Source organism: Bombina bombina, chromosome 12 (genome assembly GCF_027579735.1).
Source record: "Bombina bombina isolate aBomBom1 chromosome 12, aBomBom1.pri, whole genome shotgun sequence".
Classification (NCBI taxonomy): domain Eukaryota; kingdom Metazoa; phylum Chordata; class Amphibia; order Anura; family Bombinatoridae; genus Bombina; species Bombina bombina.
In genome coordinates this window covers 108,719,524-108,737,664 of record NC_069510.1, presented here as the reverse complement: position 1 = coordinate 108,737,664, position 18,141 = coordinate 108,719,524, and the positions used below count along the sequence as shown (strand labels likewise).

The window sequence follows — 18,141 nt, the reverse complement described above, 5'->3', positions numbered from 1 at the left end:
ATAGGACAGGTAAGTGGCATGCAACCCTGCACACATAGGGAAGTTATATAGCATGCAATCCTGCACACAGAGGGCAGTTATATAGCATGCAATCCTGCACACACAGGGCAGTTATATAGCAGGCAACCCTGCACACAGTGCACACACAGGTATAGCATACAATCCTGCACACACAGGGCAGTTATATAGCCTGCAACCCTGCACACAGAGGGCAGTTATATAGCATGTGACCCTGCACACAAAGGGCATTTATATGGCATGCAACCCTACACACACAGGGTACTTATATGGCATGCAACCCTGCACACAGAAGGCATTTATATAGCATGCAACCTTGCACACACAGGGCAGTTATATAGCATGCAACCCTGCACACACAGGGCAGTTATATAGCATGCAACCCTGCACACAGAGGGCATTTATATAGCATGCAACCCTGCAGACAGAAGGCTATGGTATAGCATGCAACCCTGCACAAATAGGGCAGTTAAATATCATGCAATCCTGCAGACAGTGGGCAGTTATATAGCATGTAACCCTGCTCACAGAGGGCAGTTATATAGCATGCAATCCTGCACACACAGGGCAGTTATATGGCATGCAACCCTGCACACAGAAGGCATTTATATAGCATGCAACCCTGCAGACACGGGGCAGTTATATAGCGTGCAGCCTTGCACACAGAGGGCAGTTATATAGCGTGCCACCCTGCACAAATAGGGCCGTTATATAGCATGTAACCCTGCACACACAGGGCAGTTATACGTACAGCATGTAACCCTGCACACACAGGGCAGTTATACAGCATGCGAACCTGCACACACAGGGCAGCTATACAGCATGCGAACCTGCACACACAGGGCAGCTATACAGCATGTAACCCTGCAGACATAAGGCAGCTATATAGAATGTAACCCTGCACACAGAGTGCAGTTATATAGCATGCAACCCTGCACACAGAGCAGTTATATAGCATGCAACCCTGCACACACAGGGCAGTTTTATAGCATGTAACCCTGCACACACAGGGCAGTTATACAGCATGTAACCATGCTCACAGAGGGTAGTTATACAGCATGTAACCCTGCACACAGAGGGCAGTTAGATAGCATGTAACCATGCATACAGAACACAGTTATATAGCATGCAACCCTGCACACACAGGGCAGTTTTATAGCATGAAACCCTGCACACAGAGGGCAGTTATATAGCATGAAACCCTGCACACAGAGGGCAGTTATATAGCATGCATCCCTGCACACAGAGGGCAGTTATATAGCATGCATCCCTGCACACAGAGGGCAATTATATAGCATGCAACCCTGCACACACAGGGCAGTTATATAGCATGCAACCCTGCACACACAGGGCAGTTATATAGCATGCAACCCTGCACACACAGGGCAGTTATATAGCATTCAACCCTGCAGGCAGGCTAATTGTATAGCATGCAACCCTGCACACACAGGGCAGTTATATAGCATGCAACCCTGCAGACAGAAAGCTATGGTATAGCATGTAACCCTGCACAAATAGGGCAGTTAAATGGCATGCAATCCTGCAGACAGAGTGCAGTTATATAGCATTTAACCCTGCAGACAAAGGACAGTTATATAGCATGCAGCCTTGCCCACAGAGGGCAGTTATATAGCATGAAGCCTTGCACACAGAGGGCAGATATATAGCCTGCACACAGAGGGCAGTTATATAGCATGAAGCCTTGCACACAGAGGGCAGATATATAGCCTGCAAAACTGCACACAGAGCGCAGTTATATAGCATGAAGCCTTGCACAGATGGCAGATATATAGCCTGCAAACCTACACACAGAGGGCAATTATACATCCTGCAGACACCCACACAGAGGGCAGTTATATAACATATAACCATGCAGAGAGGCAGTTATATAACATGCAATCCTGCACACACAGGGCAGTTATACAGCCTGCAGTCAGACACATAGCGGTTATATAACATGTAACACTGTAGACAGAGGGATACATAATCTTTTTATTACCCATTCTCCAATTTTGCATAACCAAAATGTTATTAATATACTTTTTACCTCTGTGATTACCTTGTATCTAAGCCTCTGCAGTCTGCACCCTTATCTTAGTGTTATTTACATCAGTGCTGACTCCTAAATAATTCTACAGGAGTAAGCACAATACTATCTATATGGTACACATGAACCAGCAGTGTCTTGCAGTGAAAAGCTATAAAATGCACTGAGATAACAGGCAGTCTGGTAGTGTCTTAGAGACAGGAAGAAGTTTAAAGGTTATAAAGTATATTAATATAACAATGTTGCTTGTGCAAAACTGGGAAATGGGTAATAAAGATGTTATCACAAAAAAAAATAATTGGAATAGACTGTCCCTTTAAGGCGGACTTACAACCTGTAACATTTTAAAGCTTTAAAAAGTGAAACATATTTAGTTAATATGTAAACTCAGAAGTAAATCTGAACTATCCTGTGTTCTCTGGATCTACAAAGAAAGAGATGCAGATATGGAAGTGTAGCCGTCTTATAACACAATACTTACAGATACTCTGCTTCCTGTCTGGGACCGCGTCCTTTTAATATTCTCCATTAGCAGATTTTAGATTCAGACTCATCACAGCAGGGGATTTGATGTCTGTTGTCTACTAGAATCATTAGGAACGACTCACTGGCAACAAACTACTGAGCCATAGGCGGACAAGAAGAGCCAAACTATAGGAAGTTCCCAGTAAGCAGAAGAGAGATGCTGAACAGGGTATATTGTATAAGCAGTGTGAGGCAGGTGGCTTTTGGGGACAGACCTCCCAAGGTGATTCTGGTGGGTGATACAGAGTCACGCATATGGGTCTCGTGGGGTGAGGTTAGGTGGAAGACACAAGCCACACCAGGTGACACAGACAGTAAATGCAGACATGCAGATGGGCCTTGTGAAATGATGCTGGCGAGAGATGCTGGGGGCCACAACTGGTGAGGCTGGTGGGAGATGCAGGGGGCCACAACTGGTGAGACTGGTGGGAGATGCAGGAAGCCACAACCGGTGATGCTGGGGGCCACAACTGGTGATGCTGATTGGAGATGCAGGGAGCCCCAACCGGTGATGCTGTTGAGAGATGCAGGGGGCCCCAACGGGTGAGGCTGGTGTGGATATGCTGGGAGTCGCAACCGGTGATGCTGGGGGCCACAACTGGTGATGCTGATTGGAGATGCAGGGGGCCCTAACCGGTGATGCTGGTGGGAGATGCAGGTAAACCACAGAGTTTGATGCCAGTTGCCAACAGAGGGTGACCTTTAGGGGGTCACAGAAGTGAAATAGCTGAGGAAAACCACCTAAGAAGGACCCAGACCAACAGCACAACCAGAGCTGCAGACAGACCAGGTGCACAGGTTCAGCCAGGTAGTAAGATACACAGATAGGCAGGAAGATGCACCTTCATCCAGTAGAGGTTTTATGGAGCTGTAGGTAGTGGCAGAGCCTGGTATCAGCTTGGAGTTTCCTGGCTGCACCTCGTTGCCAGGTGACTGTATATGTTTTGTTGTGGCTCCCTTGTGCTTTGTGACAAACCAACAGGATCATCAACACTTGAACAAATCACTAACAGCACTGAGAAAGCAGAGCATCATAAGGGGTGCAAAGCTCTGAAGATAATGCACCACTAGGGTCACAAGCCCCAGATAAATTAATCTTAACATAACAGGCAAATATTAAATCACTTAAAAGTGGTGCAGCAGATTTGTATAAAGCTAACTAGAAATAACTATCTAAAAAAAAGATTTCTCACCTCAAAATTTCCTCAGTAGCGACAACCAACTGTAAAGTGATTGAAAGTATCCAATTAGGATGCTAGTCCTAGGACTTTCAAGGGAGCATGCATCTAACATGTGCAGGCACATTAACTTTATTTCCCTCCTCAGTTTAAGGACGTTTACGTTAAAGTCTTGTGAGATTTTGGTGAAATCCCATGAGATCACAGCAAAGTGTAACGTAGCACTGAAGACACTGATTGGATGTTTTTTTTTCACCATACAGATGGCAGTAAAAAGAGTACCTGAGGTATAACTGCTCACAAGCATTTACTCTGGTTAGTTTAAGACATTTTGTGGTAAAACATCTTTTTTTATACAGAAGTGTTCATGTTACATTTTTGTTAGTTATGCTTCATACTTTTAAAAAGGAACACTAAAGTCAAAATTAACTTTCCATTTTACTTGCATTTTCTAAATGTGCAGTCTTTATATGCACACTTTTTGAGGCACCAGCACTTACTGAGCATGTGCAAGAGTTCACAGAATATATGTATTCAGTGATTGGCTGATAGCCGTCACATGATGCAGGGGGAAGGAAAATTGAACTAACTGAAATTTGGGGGGGAAAAAATCTTCTGCATAGTCTTTTTACTATGCATTGGTTTCTCCTCAATGTGTTTCCAATTACTCGTTATATACCAGCTGCAGAGTTTAAAAGTTATGGGAAATAGTTATTCTCTGTATATTTTTGAATATGAAATAATTGTTTTTGCTAACTGCAACCAATACACAATACAGGGCTAATTTATTGCGTGCCAGCAAACGGGCAAATTCATCCGTTTACGGGTACGAGATAAATAACCAGCCATTACAAGTGGCTGGTTATTGCTATCACGAGCTTGCGGTAGCAATTAGCGCTCAAAAAAATTAACCAAAGGTCAGTCCTCTGGCTAATTTTTAAATGTCCCCCAATTGCGCACAAAATAACATGAGGTCCCTTTTAAAAAAAAAACAAAAATGAAGCATTTTTTATTTCTTTTTTTAAACTTAGGGTTTAACCCTTTCGTGCCGGGGTTAATGTGTCTACATCGGAACAACTGTTTAGATGTAAACAAATTAAAATTTCGCGATCATGAGATTTCAATGATGGGAGCGTCCCTATGATGCTAGGCATGCCCTCCAGACCGCGATCCCATCAGGGAAGCGACAGTGGCTTCAGGAAAGCCAAGCGGTTAGGACGTTGTATTCCATCCTTCGGTGCAAAAGCCCATCAAAATTCGGACGGAATACAACGTCCTAACAGCGTTAAAAGGTTAAAGTTGGCAGGTGTGGGGTGTTAGAAAATAAACAGCACAGAACAGTTCCTTTAAATTGCGGTCTATGGGGACTGTGTGTTCCCTGTAAATGTATATGTACTGTATATGCTTATATATTTGTGTGTTAATATGTGTATATGGACATAAACACATAAATATATATGTATATATTAATATACATATTAATTTACATTTGCTGCCCATCGCCTTTGATGCGCTTGTTCTCATGCCGTGTCTGACGGCATGAGAACGAGGCTCCCATTGGAGCCTATGAAAGCGGCTTATAATTTATATTCTAGACCACAATGGGCTGATCTTGCAGGGAGAGAATACTTAATAGCTAATTATTTACACAATATCATCTTTACATTCTTTATTACTGTTTACTCAAATGCCAATACTTAGAGAGAATAATGGAAAAACTTAATTATGCTTACCTGATAATTTTCTTTTCTTCTATACGGGGAGAGTCTACAGCTGCATTTATTACTTTTGGGAAATACAAAACCTGGCGACCAGGAGGAGGCAATGACACCCCAGCCAAAGGCTTAAATACCTCCCCCACTTCCCTCATCCCCCAGTCATTCTGCCAAGGGAACAAGGAACAGTAGGAGAAATATCAGGGTGAAAAAAGGTGCCAGAAAAACGAATAAAAAATAATTTAAGGCCGTCCACAGAAAAAAACGGGCAGGGAGCTGTGGACTCTCACCATACAGAAGAAATGAAAATTTACAGGTAAGCATAATTTAAGTTTTTCTTCTTAAAACGGGGAGAGTGCACAGCTGCATTCATTACTTTTGGGAAATCAATACCCAAGCTTATAGAGGACACTGAATGCAAACGGGCGGGAATAAAAAAAAGGCGGCCCAATCTGATGGCACCACAGCCTGACACAACCCGTTTAAAAACTACTTCAACAGAAGCAGAAAGAACAAAAATATAGAATGAGGACAACGTAACTGCCCAAAAATTAGAACCATATGGATCCCAAATAGAGATCACTGTAAATTCTGGTCTCCACTGAGCACAAAAGCCTCTGAGGAGACAAAAGTCCCACTCACTAGAGGCACACACAGAAACACCTCTCCATGAACAATGGCAAGGGATAACAACAAACAAACCCCCACACCACATTCTCCCTAACTAAAAGAAGGGAAGAATCAGATAAGAAGGTCTGAAAGAACCTCCAGAAACAATCTCCGAAGATACAAAAATAGAGAGAGAAGCCCCTAGCATAACTCGAAAAAAAGCAGCTTCCAGGCTGCAAGAGGACAAAGTCCCGAAGAAAATACTCTACCGACTGAGGAGAGCAAAGAAAAGAAAAAATTCCAGATCACCTCCTACATGGATCCAAAAGGAGCCAATGTAAAGCCTTAACCAGAACCGAAGTCCCAGAAGGACAATAGGTAGAACAAGACTACCATACCATAGACAAAGAACTGAACACCCGTAGGACAGAAAGAAACCTCGGGAGCAGAACAGGAACGGAATAGTAACCTCCATTTACAATACAAACGAAAGCCGCAGGCTTCTATTAGATAGGCAGTCAGACTAAACGTCAAACCCTAGTAACTAGCCAACCAAGTAGCTAGCAACTTGCGCCAGGACATTCCTGGAAAGAACAAGAGAAAAAACTCCGAAAGCAGGGCGGACCAACAAGAAAACAGGGTAAGGGAGGACAACACCCCGACCAATAAGGAAGAACCAACTACCCGCTAAGGGAAGGTTCCAAAATCAACTGCAAGGCCTCCCAACCTAAGTAAGGATCCTGCCCAAACAGAGCAGTCAGAATTCCTGACGCCTACTTCGATCGAACAGTCCTATCACAGAAGCGACTGTCAATGTCCCAAAGGACAAGAGAGATTTAAAATTCCCAGCATCGACAAGGCCTGGAGATCAGATAATGAATCTCCAACCACAAGAACCTAAGGGAAGAAGCAGGAAGGAGGCACCAACACCCAGATAGACTAACTCTGGATCCAGGATACCTATCCTCATTACCTCTCAGAAACCCGAAGGGAGGGTACACTGCAGACAAGAGAAACCCTCGACCCACTGAACTCCCAGAGTCAGATGAGGAAACTTGATAGGCACAGTAGACCACATCCTCCCAAATAGAAAGAAATTGATAATAGGAATATTCCAGTAAAGAAATTTCCAGGAAAACTTCCTCCATCTCCCCAGAAGAGAGAAAAAGGTCCGCCCCAGTAGGAACAAGTTTTCCCCAGGACCGGGAAAACAATCCTACTACTGGACGCCGGACAGATCCAAGACTATTAAAATCTGAAAAAAACAAAAAGACCAAAAAAACCTTGCGGAACAACCCCAAAGTTTACCTGGAATTGATCATTTCCATACACTTCAAGGGGTCTTGAACTCTGATCTCTCAAGATGTATCCCAGTGGCTGCCCACTCAGCCACAAAAAGGCCTCTAAGACAACACCCACAAAGTCTGAAGACCAAGGAAGGACCCAAAAGAGATCAGAACTCCATGATTAAGAGAATAAGCCAGTCTTTAAAGATCCAGTCTGGATCAACCTTCAGAAAAACTACAGCTCAAGGAATTAACGAATGAACGAACATCCTAAAAACTCCTATCGGTTGACGGCAAGAGAGACTGCATAACAATCCCCCAGATCCCCAAATATATAGGATCAAAAAGGGGGATACTGCAAGGGCAAAAAACGGTCCCTAAGAACCGAGTGTCCTGACTGAAAAGACCTACCCCAAAAGTCAAGGGGAAGCGAAAAGCATAGCAATCCTCAAAAAAGAGGAGAGAAACGCTGGCAAAAAGAGATTTGAAACTCGGACAATCCTATCCATAAGGAGTACCAATAGGGGGGGGGGGAATAATCTCCCCCTACACCAGGTACTGGAGATCTCCAAGCAGTCATCTGATCCTCCCCCCCTCGGAAGGAAGGAGTCTAGCTCCTGAACCTCAGGAACTACAAATATACTGCCATAGCAGAATTTGTAATCCCAGCAAACCACATAAGCTATGCAGGGACAAAAACACTTAGTATCGAGTACGACCAACATCAGATGCCCCACCAAGACAAAATAAAGTAGGACCAGCCTGATATCTAGGATAGAAGGGCCTCCTATAACTTGTAGAAACAAGAAAAACAACCTCGTAACAAGAGGTAAGCAAACTTAGTACCCAAACAGGACCAGCCTATTGCCAAGGATACAACATGTCTGATATAACCCCAAAAGAACAGAGTGAACTAGTACCCAACCAGGACCAGCCTGCTGACCAGGGTACAACCAAACTGTTCAAGGGCTAACTAAAAGTTCTAAACCCTAGCAGGGCGAGACTAAAAAAAAACAGACAATGACAAACAAATAAGCTTTTTTGTAACTTCCGCCAGAAGTAACAACCATCGCGACCAGAAAAAAAATCGCTAGTATCAAAAATCCCAGAGAAGAAAAAAGTTTCTGAAAGGAAAGGTCTACAACAGTCTCGAGCTCTGCAAAGAAAACATATCCTAATTGGATCAAAAGAAGTAAGCCGCACCCGCAGGTGAACACCAAGAAAGAAAAAGAAACACTGACAGTGCCAGCCTGTCAGGGACAAGAGCTCAGACCGGGATTAGATACACAAGCAAAAGACAGACAGAAGTATGATCCACATCCCTCCCCTCGTTCTGACATGGACTTGAGTGAAGAAAGCAGGCAGCGAAACTCGTCAACGCTGATTGCTTATGGAGCTGTTAATCTGAGTCGGGATGGTTTCGCAGAAAGACTCTCCCTGCATCTCCAGACTAACATTTGTCAATGCTCTCACTGAGAGGCTGACAGGACTACTTAAAACTCCAGTCCTATTTCGAAGAGTACTACCCTCCATAAGAGACTACTCCGAATCTTCTGACACTTCTCTGCCAACCTCCTGTGACGAAAGGCAAAGAATGACTGGGGGATGAGAGAAGTGGGGGAGGTATTTAAGCCTTTGGCTGGGGTGTCTTTGCCTCCTCCTGGTGGCCAGGTTCTGTATTTCCCAAAAGTAATGAATGCAGCTGTGGACTCTCCCCGTTTTAAGAAGAAAATTAACATTTTAGTACCTCTGTCACAGCCCCCCCACACTGGAGGGGATTGTTTCTTCTAAACCTTCTTCTTGTTTACATACTTTTTTTGTAACTAGAACTTAAAGTTCGGAAATGTTCAGTATAGGTAGAGAAACAATGGGCAACATAATCTATTTCAAATAAGAACATAAAGTTGAAGGAGTTATTTGCACACAAAAAATACACTCCAGTAGGTAGAATGTATAATTGGGAACACATTAAAAGGGATACATTTAAAGGGACATAAAACCCAAATTTTTCTTTTATGATTCATATATTATCTAATTTGTTTGTTCTTTTTGAAAAAGGATACATAGATGATTGGTGGCTGCACATATATGTCTCATGTTATTGGCTCACCCAATGCATTCAGATAGTTAGCTCCCAGTAGTGCATTGCTGATACCTTTCACAAAGGATACCAAGAGAATGAAACAAATTAGAAAATAAAAGTAAATTGTAAAGTTGTTTAAAATTATATTCTTTGTCTTAATCATAAAATAAAATTTTTGGGTTTCGCATCCCTTTTAATTTTCCTTTAAGATTCTACTAAATATTTTTTGTGCACCAGGTAGAAGGATGATGCGCAACAGCAGGAGAGGAGGAAACCCCCAGAGGACGTACTAAGCTGTGTTTATTTACAGCAATCAGCGTACAAATAGGTGACGTGTGGAACAGAAGAAGCGCAGAGGGATCTGACTGGGGAAATACAAAACATATTTGTGTTAATAGCAATGATGAGCGGCCGTGAACGTAAAATTTCCCAATGTATTTGCGTTTCTGCCTGCAGACATTACACGTTAAAGGGACAGTCTACCCCATAATTTATTGTTTAAAAAGATAATCCCTTTGTTACCCATTCCACAGTTTTGCATAACCAACACAGTTATATTAATATACTTTTTACCTCTGTGATTACCTTGTAACTAAGCCTCTGCAGACTGCCCCCTTATCTCAGTTCTTTTGACAGACTTTCATTTTAGCCAATCAGTAGTGACTCATCAATAAATCCGCCAGAGTGAGCACAATGTTATCTATATGACACATGAACTAGCAGTGTCTAACTGTCAAAATGCACTGAGATAGGAGGCGGTCCAAGAGTTTCGATATTAGCATATGACCTACCTAGGTTTAGCTTTCAACAAAGAATACCAAGAGAAGAAAGCAAATTTGATGATAAAAGTAAACTGGATAGTTGTTTAAAATTACAAGTCCTATCGGAATCATGAAAGTTTAATTCTCCCTAAATGTCCCTTAAAGAACAGGGACATCAAAAACATTTACAATGTAATATAACCTGTTTGATTTTGCACAGTTTATAAAAAAAAAAAAAAATTGCAAAATACTTTATTTGGTTTTATCAACTTTTTCCCCTATAGATTCAAGGGACATTAAACGCAAATATATCTTTCATGATTCAGACAGAACCTACAATTTAAATAAACTTCCAATTTACTTTTATTATCCAATTTATTTCATTCTCTTGGTATCCGTTGTTGAAGGAGCAGCAATGCAGGGAGCTAGCTTAGCACATCAAGTGAACCAATTACAAGAGGTGCATATGAGCAGCCACCAATCAGCAGCTAGCTCCCAGTAGTGCACTGCGGCTCCTTAGCCTACCTAGGTATGCTCTTCAACAAAGGATACCAAGGGAATAAAGCAAATTAGATAGAAATAACTTGTAAAGTTGTTTATAATTGTATTCTCTATGTAAATATTATAAGACCGTGGCTTCTCCTGTAACAAAGTACAGATTGTCGCCTCCAAATAATGCAAATGGTGGTGGTGAAGGGGGGGGTCATCAATTAAAAAATAACTGCAGTAAACAATGTGTCAATGTATTCAGAAACATTTCACATGTAGCTGGTATGTTACTATATTGCAACACTACACACAATTTCTGTAATTACAAGGTATGTTATGTCCCTTACAATCATTTTGCTTTTTGGTGCATCTAAAAAGAGGCAAATTTAAAATGAATGTACAGTTTTGTTTAGTATTTGTTTTTAAAAACAAACAAACTTGTTTTTATGCCAGTAAGGTGTGTCACAGCTCACCAATAATGAGAGTTGACATTAAAAGGGACAGTAAACAGCTTGGTTTAGTTATGCTTAATGAAACAACTGTGCAATATTTTTTTTTTTACAGGATTCATTCTGCCCCTTTTCATGTAATTAGCTCAGAAAACGTTGGATTTCCTAATGCGCAGAACTTGCTGCCTTCTCAAGGATAACTCTGCTACATATCTGTCCATAATTGGCTTTATCAAAGTGAAAAAAAAAACACAAAAACATTTCATACTAACATTTTAACAGTGACTAGCTTTGTTGTCTTGGAACTAACAATTGCCGTAAAAAAGATGTTAATTTGGTTTAAAAAGTTTAAATCTTGGCTGATATGTTATTGTATAGCAACACTACAGAGATGTCTAATTACAAACGGCTAGATTTAGAGTTCTGCGGCCAAAGGGGTGCGTTAGCTACGCATGCTTTTTTCCCCCCGCACCTTTTAAATACCGCTGGTATTTAGAGTTCACAGAATGGCTGCGTTAGGCTCCAAAAAGGGAGCGTAGAGGCATATTTACCGCCACTGCAATTCTAAATACCAGCGGTGCTTACGGACGCGGCCAGCTTAAAAAACGTGCTCGTGCACGATTCCCCCATAGGAAACAATGGGGCCGTTTGAGCTGAAAATAAACCTAACACCTGCAAAAAAGCAGCGTTTATCTCCTAACGCAGCCCCATTGTTTCCTATGGGGAAACACTTCCTAAGTCTGCACCTAACACCCTAACATGTACCCCGAGTCTAAAAACCCCTAACCTTACACTTATTAACCCCTAATCTGCCGCCCCCGCTATCGCTGACCCCTGCATATTTTTTTTAACCCCTAATCTGCCGCTCCGTACACCGCCGCAACCTACGTTATCCCTATGTACCCCTAATCTGTTGCCCCTAACACGGCCGACCCCTATATTATATTTATTAACCCCTAATCTGCTACCCCCAATGTCGCCGCCACCTACCTACAATTATTAACCCCTAATCTGCCGACCGGACCTCACCGCTACTATAATAAAGTTATTAACCCCTAATCCGCCTCACTCCCGCCTCAAAAACCCTATAATAAATAGTATTAACCCCTAATCTGCCCTCCCTAACATCGCTGACACCTAACTTCAAGTATTAACCCCTAATCTGCCGACCGGACCTCGCCGCTACTCTAATAAATGTATTAACCCCTAAAGCTAAGTCTAACTCTAACCCTAACACCCCCCTAAGTTAAATATAATTTTTATCTAACAAAATAAATTAACTCTTATTAAATAAATTATTCCTATTTAAAGCTAAATACTTACCTGTAAAATAAACCCTAATATAGCTACAATATAAATAATAATTATATTGTAGCTATTTTAGGATTTATATTTATTTTACAGGCAACTTTGTATTTATTTTAACCAGGTACAATAGCTATTAAATAGTTAATAACTATTTAATAGCTACCTAGTTAAAATAATTACAAAATTACCTGTAAAATAAATCATAACCTAAGTTACAATTTAACCTAACACTACACTAGGAATAAATTAATTACCTACAAATACCTACAAATAAATACAATTAAATAAATTAACTAAAGTACAAAAAATAAAAAAAGAACTAAGTTATAAAAAATAATTTACAAACATTAGAAAAATATTACAACAATTTTAAGCTAATTACACCTACTCTAAGCCCCCTAATAAAATAACAAAGCCCCCCAAAATAAAAAAATGCCCTACCCTATTCTAAAATAAAAATTGAAAAGCTCTTTTACCTTACCATCCCTTAAAAGGGCTTTTTGCGGGGCACGCCCCAAAGAATTCTGCTCTTTTGCTTGTAAAAAAAAACATACAATACCCCCCCAACATTACAACCCACCACCCACATACCCCTAATCTAACCCAAACCCCCCTTAAATAAACCTAACACTAAGCCCCTGAAGATCTTCCTACCTTATCTTCACCACGCCGGGTATCACCGATCCGGCCAGGATGGATGTTCCGCGTCAGCGGGTTGAAGATGGAGCCAGAAGAAAGAAGATTGAAGATGCCGCTTGATAGAAGACTTCAGCCGGATGATGGACCTCTTCAGCCCCCGCTTGGATGAAGACATCGCCCTGATAGGAGGAAGACTTCGGACCATCTTCTGGACGGATCGGTGATACCCGGCGTGGTGAAGATAAGGTAGGAAGATCTTCAGGGGCTTAGTGTTAGGTTTATTTAAAGGGGGTTTGGGTAAGATTAGGGGTATGTGGGTGGTGGTTTGTAATGTTGGGGGGGTATTGTATGTTTTTTTTTACAGGCAAAAGAGCAGAATTCTTTGGGGCATGCCCCGTAAAAAGCCCTTTTAAGGGCTGGTAAGGTAAAAGAGCTTTTCAATTTTTATTTTAGAATAGGGTAGGGCATTTTTTTATTTTGGGGGCTTTGTTATTTTATTGGGGGTTCTTAGAGTAGGTGTAATTAGCTTAAAATTGTTGTAATATTTTTATAATGTTTGTAAATTATTTTTTTATTTTTTGTAACTTAGTTCTTTTTTTTATTTTTTGTACTTTAGTTTATTTAATTGTATTTATTTGTAGGTATTTGTATGTAATTAATTTATTGCTAGTGTAGTGTTAGGTTTAATTGTAACTTAGGTTAGGATTTATTTTACAGGTAATTTGTAATTATTTTAACTAGGTAGCTTTTAAATAGTTATTAACTATTTAATAGCTATTGTACCTGGTTAAAATAAATACAAAGTTGCCTGTAAAATAAATATAAATCCTAAAATAGCTACAATATAATTATTATTTATATTGTAGCTATATTAGGGTTTATTTTACAGGTAAGTATTTAGCTTTAAATAGGAATAATTTATTTAATAAGATTTATTTTATTTCGTTAGATTAAAATTATATTTAATTTAGGGGGGTGTTAGGGTTAGACTTAGCTTTAGGGGTTAATACATTTATTAGAGTAGCGGTGAGGTCCGGTCGGCAGATTAGGGGTTAATAATTGTAGGTAAGGTAGCGGCGACGTTGGGGGGGGCAGATTAGGGGTTAATAAATATTATGTAGGTGTCGGCGGTGTTAGGGGCAGCAGATTAGGGGTACATAGGGATAATGTAGGTTGCGGCGGTGTGCGGTCGGCAGATTAGGGGTTAAAAACATTTATTAGAGTGGCGGCGATGTGGGTGGACCTCGGTTTAGGGGTACATAGGTAGTTTATGGGTGTTCGTGTACCTTAGAGCACAGTAGTTAAGAGCTTTATGAATCTGCGTTAGCCCAGAAAGCAATTAACTCCCGGCTTTTCTCTGCGGCTGGAGTTTTGTCGTTAGATTTCTAACGCTCACTTCAGCCAAGACTCTAAATACCGGCGTTAGAAAGATCCCATTGAAAAGATAGGCTACGCAATTGGCGTAGGGGGATCTGCGGTATGGAAAAGTCGCGGCTGGAAAGTGAGCGTTAGACCCTTTCCTGACTGACTCTAAATACCAGCGGTAGGACAAAAACAGCGTTAGGACCCCCTAATGCTGGTTTTGACGGCTAACGCAGAACTCTAAATCTAGGCGATAGTGTTTACTGTCCCCTTAAACATTTAGTTCTAATTTAAACAGTTGTAATTATGTAAAAATATACATTTAGCATGTTTAATGCTTCTTTTCATATGTATTTTAGAAATGTTACCTTTATCTATCAAAACCCCTCTTATTAAAGGATTACTAACTTTTGAATTTTTTCTTTCAAAACTGACCACGTATTTTATTCAACATACATCAATAATATCAAATATACCTTATTTTGTACTCCAACGATACCGCATATCTTTAGAAAATATAATATTTTTTAGGCATGACATCACTTCATCCAGTCTTCAAATATGGGCCAACCAGGTTATCAATCAATTAAAAATCGGATGGCGATTTTTTGCATCTTATTATCTTCCGATTTCGTCATCCTGCGCATGCGCAATAGAATTAATTCATTCTTGCATGCACAGATTGCGGCAGTGATGCCGACATTACCCACAAAGTATTTTCAAACACGCATGCGTATAACAAAGAGAAATTGATCAGATAGGTTCTCCAGTCTTTTTACGGTCCATTATGTCTCACTAAGTTATCATGTTAGTACTCCAAAATGTATTAGTGCTGTTTATGATGCAGATTTTAAAATCCACCAAATAAATAACTTCCTTAGTTACAACTTTAATTTACATAATTTTATAAATATAACATGTAGTTGATGCATTTAGTAGGTCATTTTTACTCTGCATCGTATAACAGGCACTATTAGGTTTATGATACCTAGTTACCCATCAATGACATATATATATATATATATATATATATATATATATATATATACACACACACATATATACACACACAGTATATATTATATAAATATATATATATATATATATATATATATATATATATATATAGAAAAACACAGCGCTTAGTAGAATAAATAAATCAAAATCTCTATGGATCGTTATAACAATTAAGGCTGTCGCGTGATGCTGCCCAAAAAAAAACTGACAGATCACCAATAGGGTCCCCACCACTAAAGGAATTCTGTCAAGAGGAGAATGAATAGGTTAGAAGATTGGTTTACAGGACCAGGACTAGACTAGCTCTAATCCTCAAATAATAAAGCAATCAGTATGTTTAGATATCAAGTATACACAGATTAATGTAAAAACATCCAACCCTTACTTGATGTCATCAAATATCAAAAGAAAAAAAAAAAAAAAAAAAAAAGGAAAAAAGGATACTTATTCTCTAATTAAAAGATACTCAAAGATTTCAAATATTCAAAAATAGTAGTAATAAACATGTATATATTGCGATCGTATTAATGTAATAAGTCCACAATTAATTAGGCTTATTGTAGAGAAAATGTTAGAAAAAGTCCCAATAAGTGAATTATAATTAAGTAGTTCTCAGAAAATCCAAGTGTAGATAATTTGATTCCAAATGAAAGGTTAGTTGGTGTGCCCAAACACCCGTAGTGATAGGTAAACTTACTATTACTTACAAAAAAATACCTCAATCAGAAAGTAGAAAGCTCTCCAATTCACAGGTGATCCACTATTCAAACGACTCTTGGTATCAATCCCTTTTTTTCCCCTTTCCCCTCTCACGCTTGTAATAATATATATAATTTTTTTAGAAAAGTGTATTAAAATAAGTGACTTTAAATAATAATTACAAATATTAATATGCATTTAAAATACCATATTTTATGACCAACCATGTATTAATAATCTAATCATATTTTTCACCATAATTCTTAATTTAAATTTTATTTTTTTCCTTCAAACTTTGTTCCATTTGATGCCTGTAAACAAATTGCTCGTTAATTGTATGTAGATTCAATTTTATTAATTTATTTGCTCGTTAATTCTAGGGAGATTCTCTAAGCGCAGGCACCAAGCAATGAACTTACCTTCACAGTGCAGCAATCTCTTCTAATCCTTGACCGATAAAACGGGTCTACTGCATACAGAACTGACATGCAGAGAGTGACGTAATTGATGACATTGCAGTATCTTGCGCAATAAGAATAGTGGTCGCCATCTTTAAACCTGGGTTCTCAGCCCGGATTGGATAACGATAATAATGAAAAACGGAGTGGGTTTGGAAAGGATTAAAACTTTGGAGCCAACTATCTTCTTAAAACGGCAAGTAATTGAAACAGATAGGGCATTATAAAAATATTTATTTTATGACTTTCTTTTCTGCCTTCAGTGTCCCTTTAATAAAAGCTTCCTTTTTTTACCTTATCATTATTGTAAGAATCAGCAATAATAGTAAGGTATCAGGTGAACACACCAAAATCAGCAGTAATAGTAAGGCATCAGGTGACCACACCAGAATCAGCAGTAATAGTAAGGCATCAGGTGACCACACCAGAATCAGCAGTAATGGTAAGGCATCAGGTGATTACACCAGAATCAGCAGTAATAGGAAGGCATCAGTTGACCCCACCAGAATCAGCAGTAATAGTAAGGCATCAGGTGACCACCTCAGAATCAGCAGTAATGGGAAGGCATCAGTTGACCCCACCAGAATCAGCAGTAATAGTAAGGCATCAGGTGACCACCTCAGAATCAGCAGTAATAGGAAGGCATCAGGTGACCGCACCAGAATCAGCAGTAATGGTAAGGCATCAGGTGACCGCACCAGAATCAGCAGTAATAGGAAGGCATCAGGTGACCACCTCAGAATCAGCAGTAATAGGAAGGCATCAGGTGACCGCACCAGAATCAGCAGTAATGGTAAGGCATCAGGTGACCGCACCAGAATCAGCAGTAATAGGAAGGCATCAGGTGACCACCTCAGAATCAGCAGTAATAGTAAGGCATCAGATGACCACCTCAGAATCAGCAGTAATGGGAAGACATCAGGTGACCATCTAAGAATCAGCAGTAATGGGAAGGCTTCAGGTGACCACCTCAGAATCAGCAGTAATAGTAAGGCATCAGGTGACCACCTCAGAATCAGCAGTAATGGGAAGGCATCAGGTGACAACCTCAGAATCAGCAGTAATAGTAAGGCATCAGGTGACCACCTCAGAATCAGCAGTAATAGTAAGGCATCAGGTGACCACACCAGAATCAGCAGTAATGGGAAGGCATCAGGTGACAACCTCAGAATCAGCAGTAATAGTAAGGCATCAGGTGACCACACCAGAATCAGCAGTAATGGGAAGGCATCATGTGACCATCTCAGAATCAGCAGTAATAAGTAAGGCATCAGGTGACCACACCAGAATCAGCAGTAATAAGTAAGGCATCAGGTGACCACACCAGAATCAGCAGTAATGAGAAGGCATCAGGTGACCACACCAGAATCAGCAGTAATAGGAAGGCATCAGGTGATTACACCAGAATCAGCAGTAATAGGAAGGCATCAGGTGACCACACCAGAATCAGCAGTAATGAGAAGGCATCAGGTGACCACACCAGAATCAGCAGTAATGG

The 18,141-nt window shown here is 40.2% G+C and overlaps 1 long non-coding RNA gene across 1 annotated transcript in view; it reads left to right on the top strand.

Annotated features, from left to right (window-relative positions):
- Positions 1–16,941, top strand: part of LOC128642808 (uncharacterized) — a 25,702-nt gene extending 8,761 nt beyond the window's left edge. The window contains exon 2 of the long non-coding RNA XR_008399714.1: positions 16,566–16,941. This is a non-coding gene — a long non-coding RNA (uncharacterized LOC128642808). The remainder of the gene's footprint in view (positions 1–16,565) is intronic.
- Positions 16,942–18,141: the final 1,200 nt, after the last annotated feature.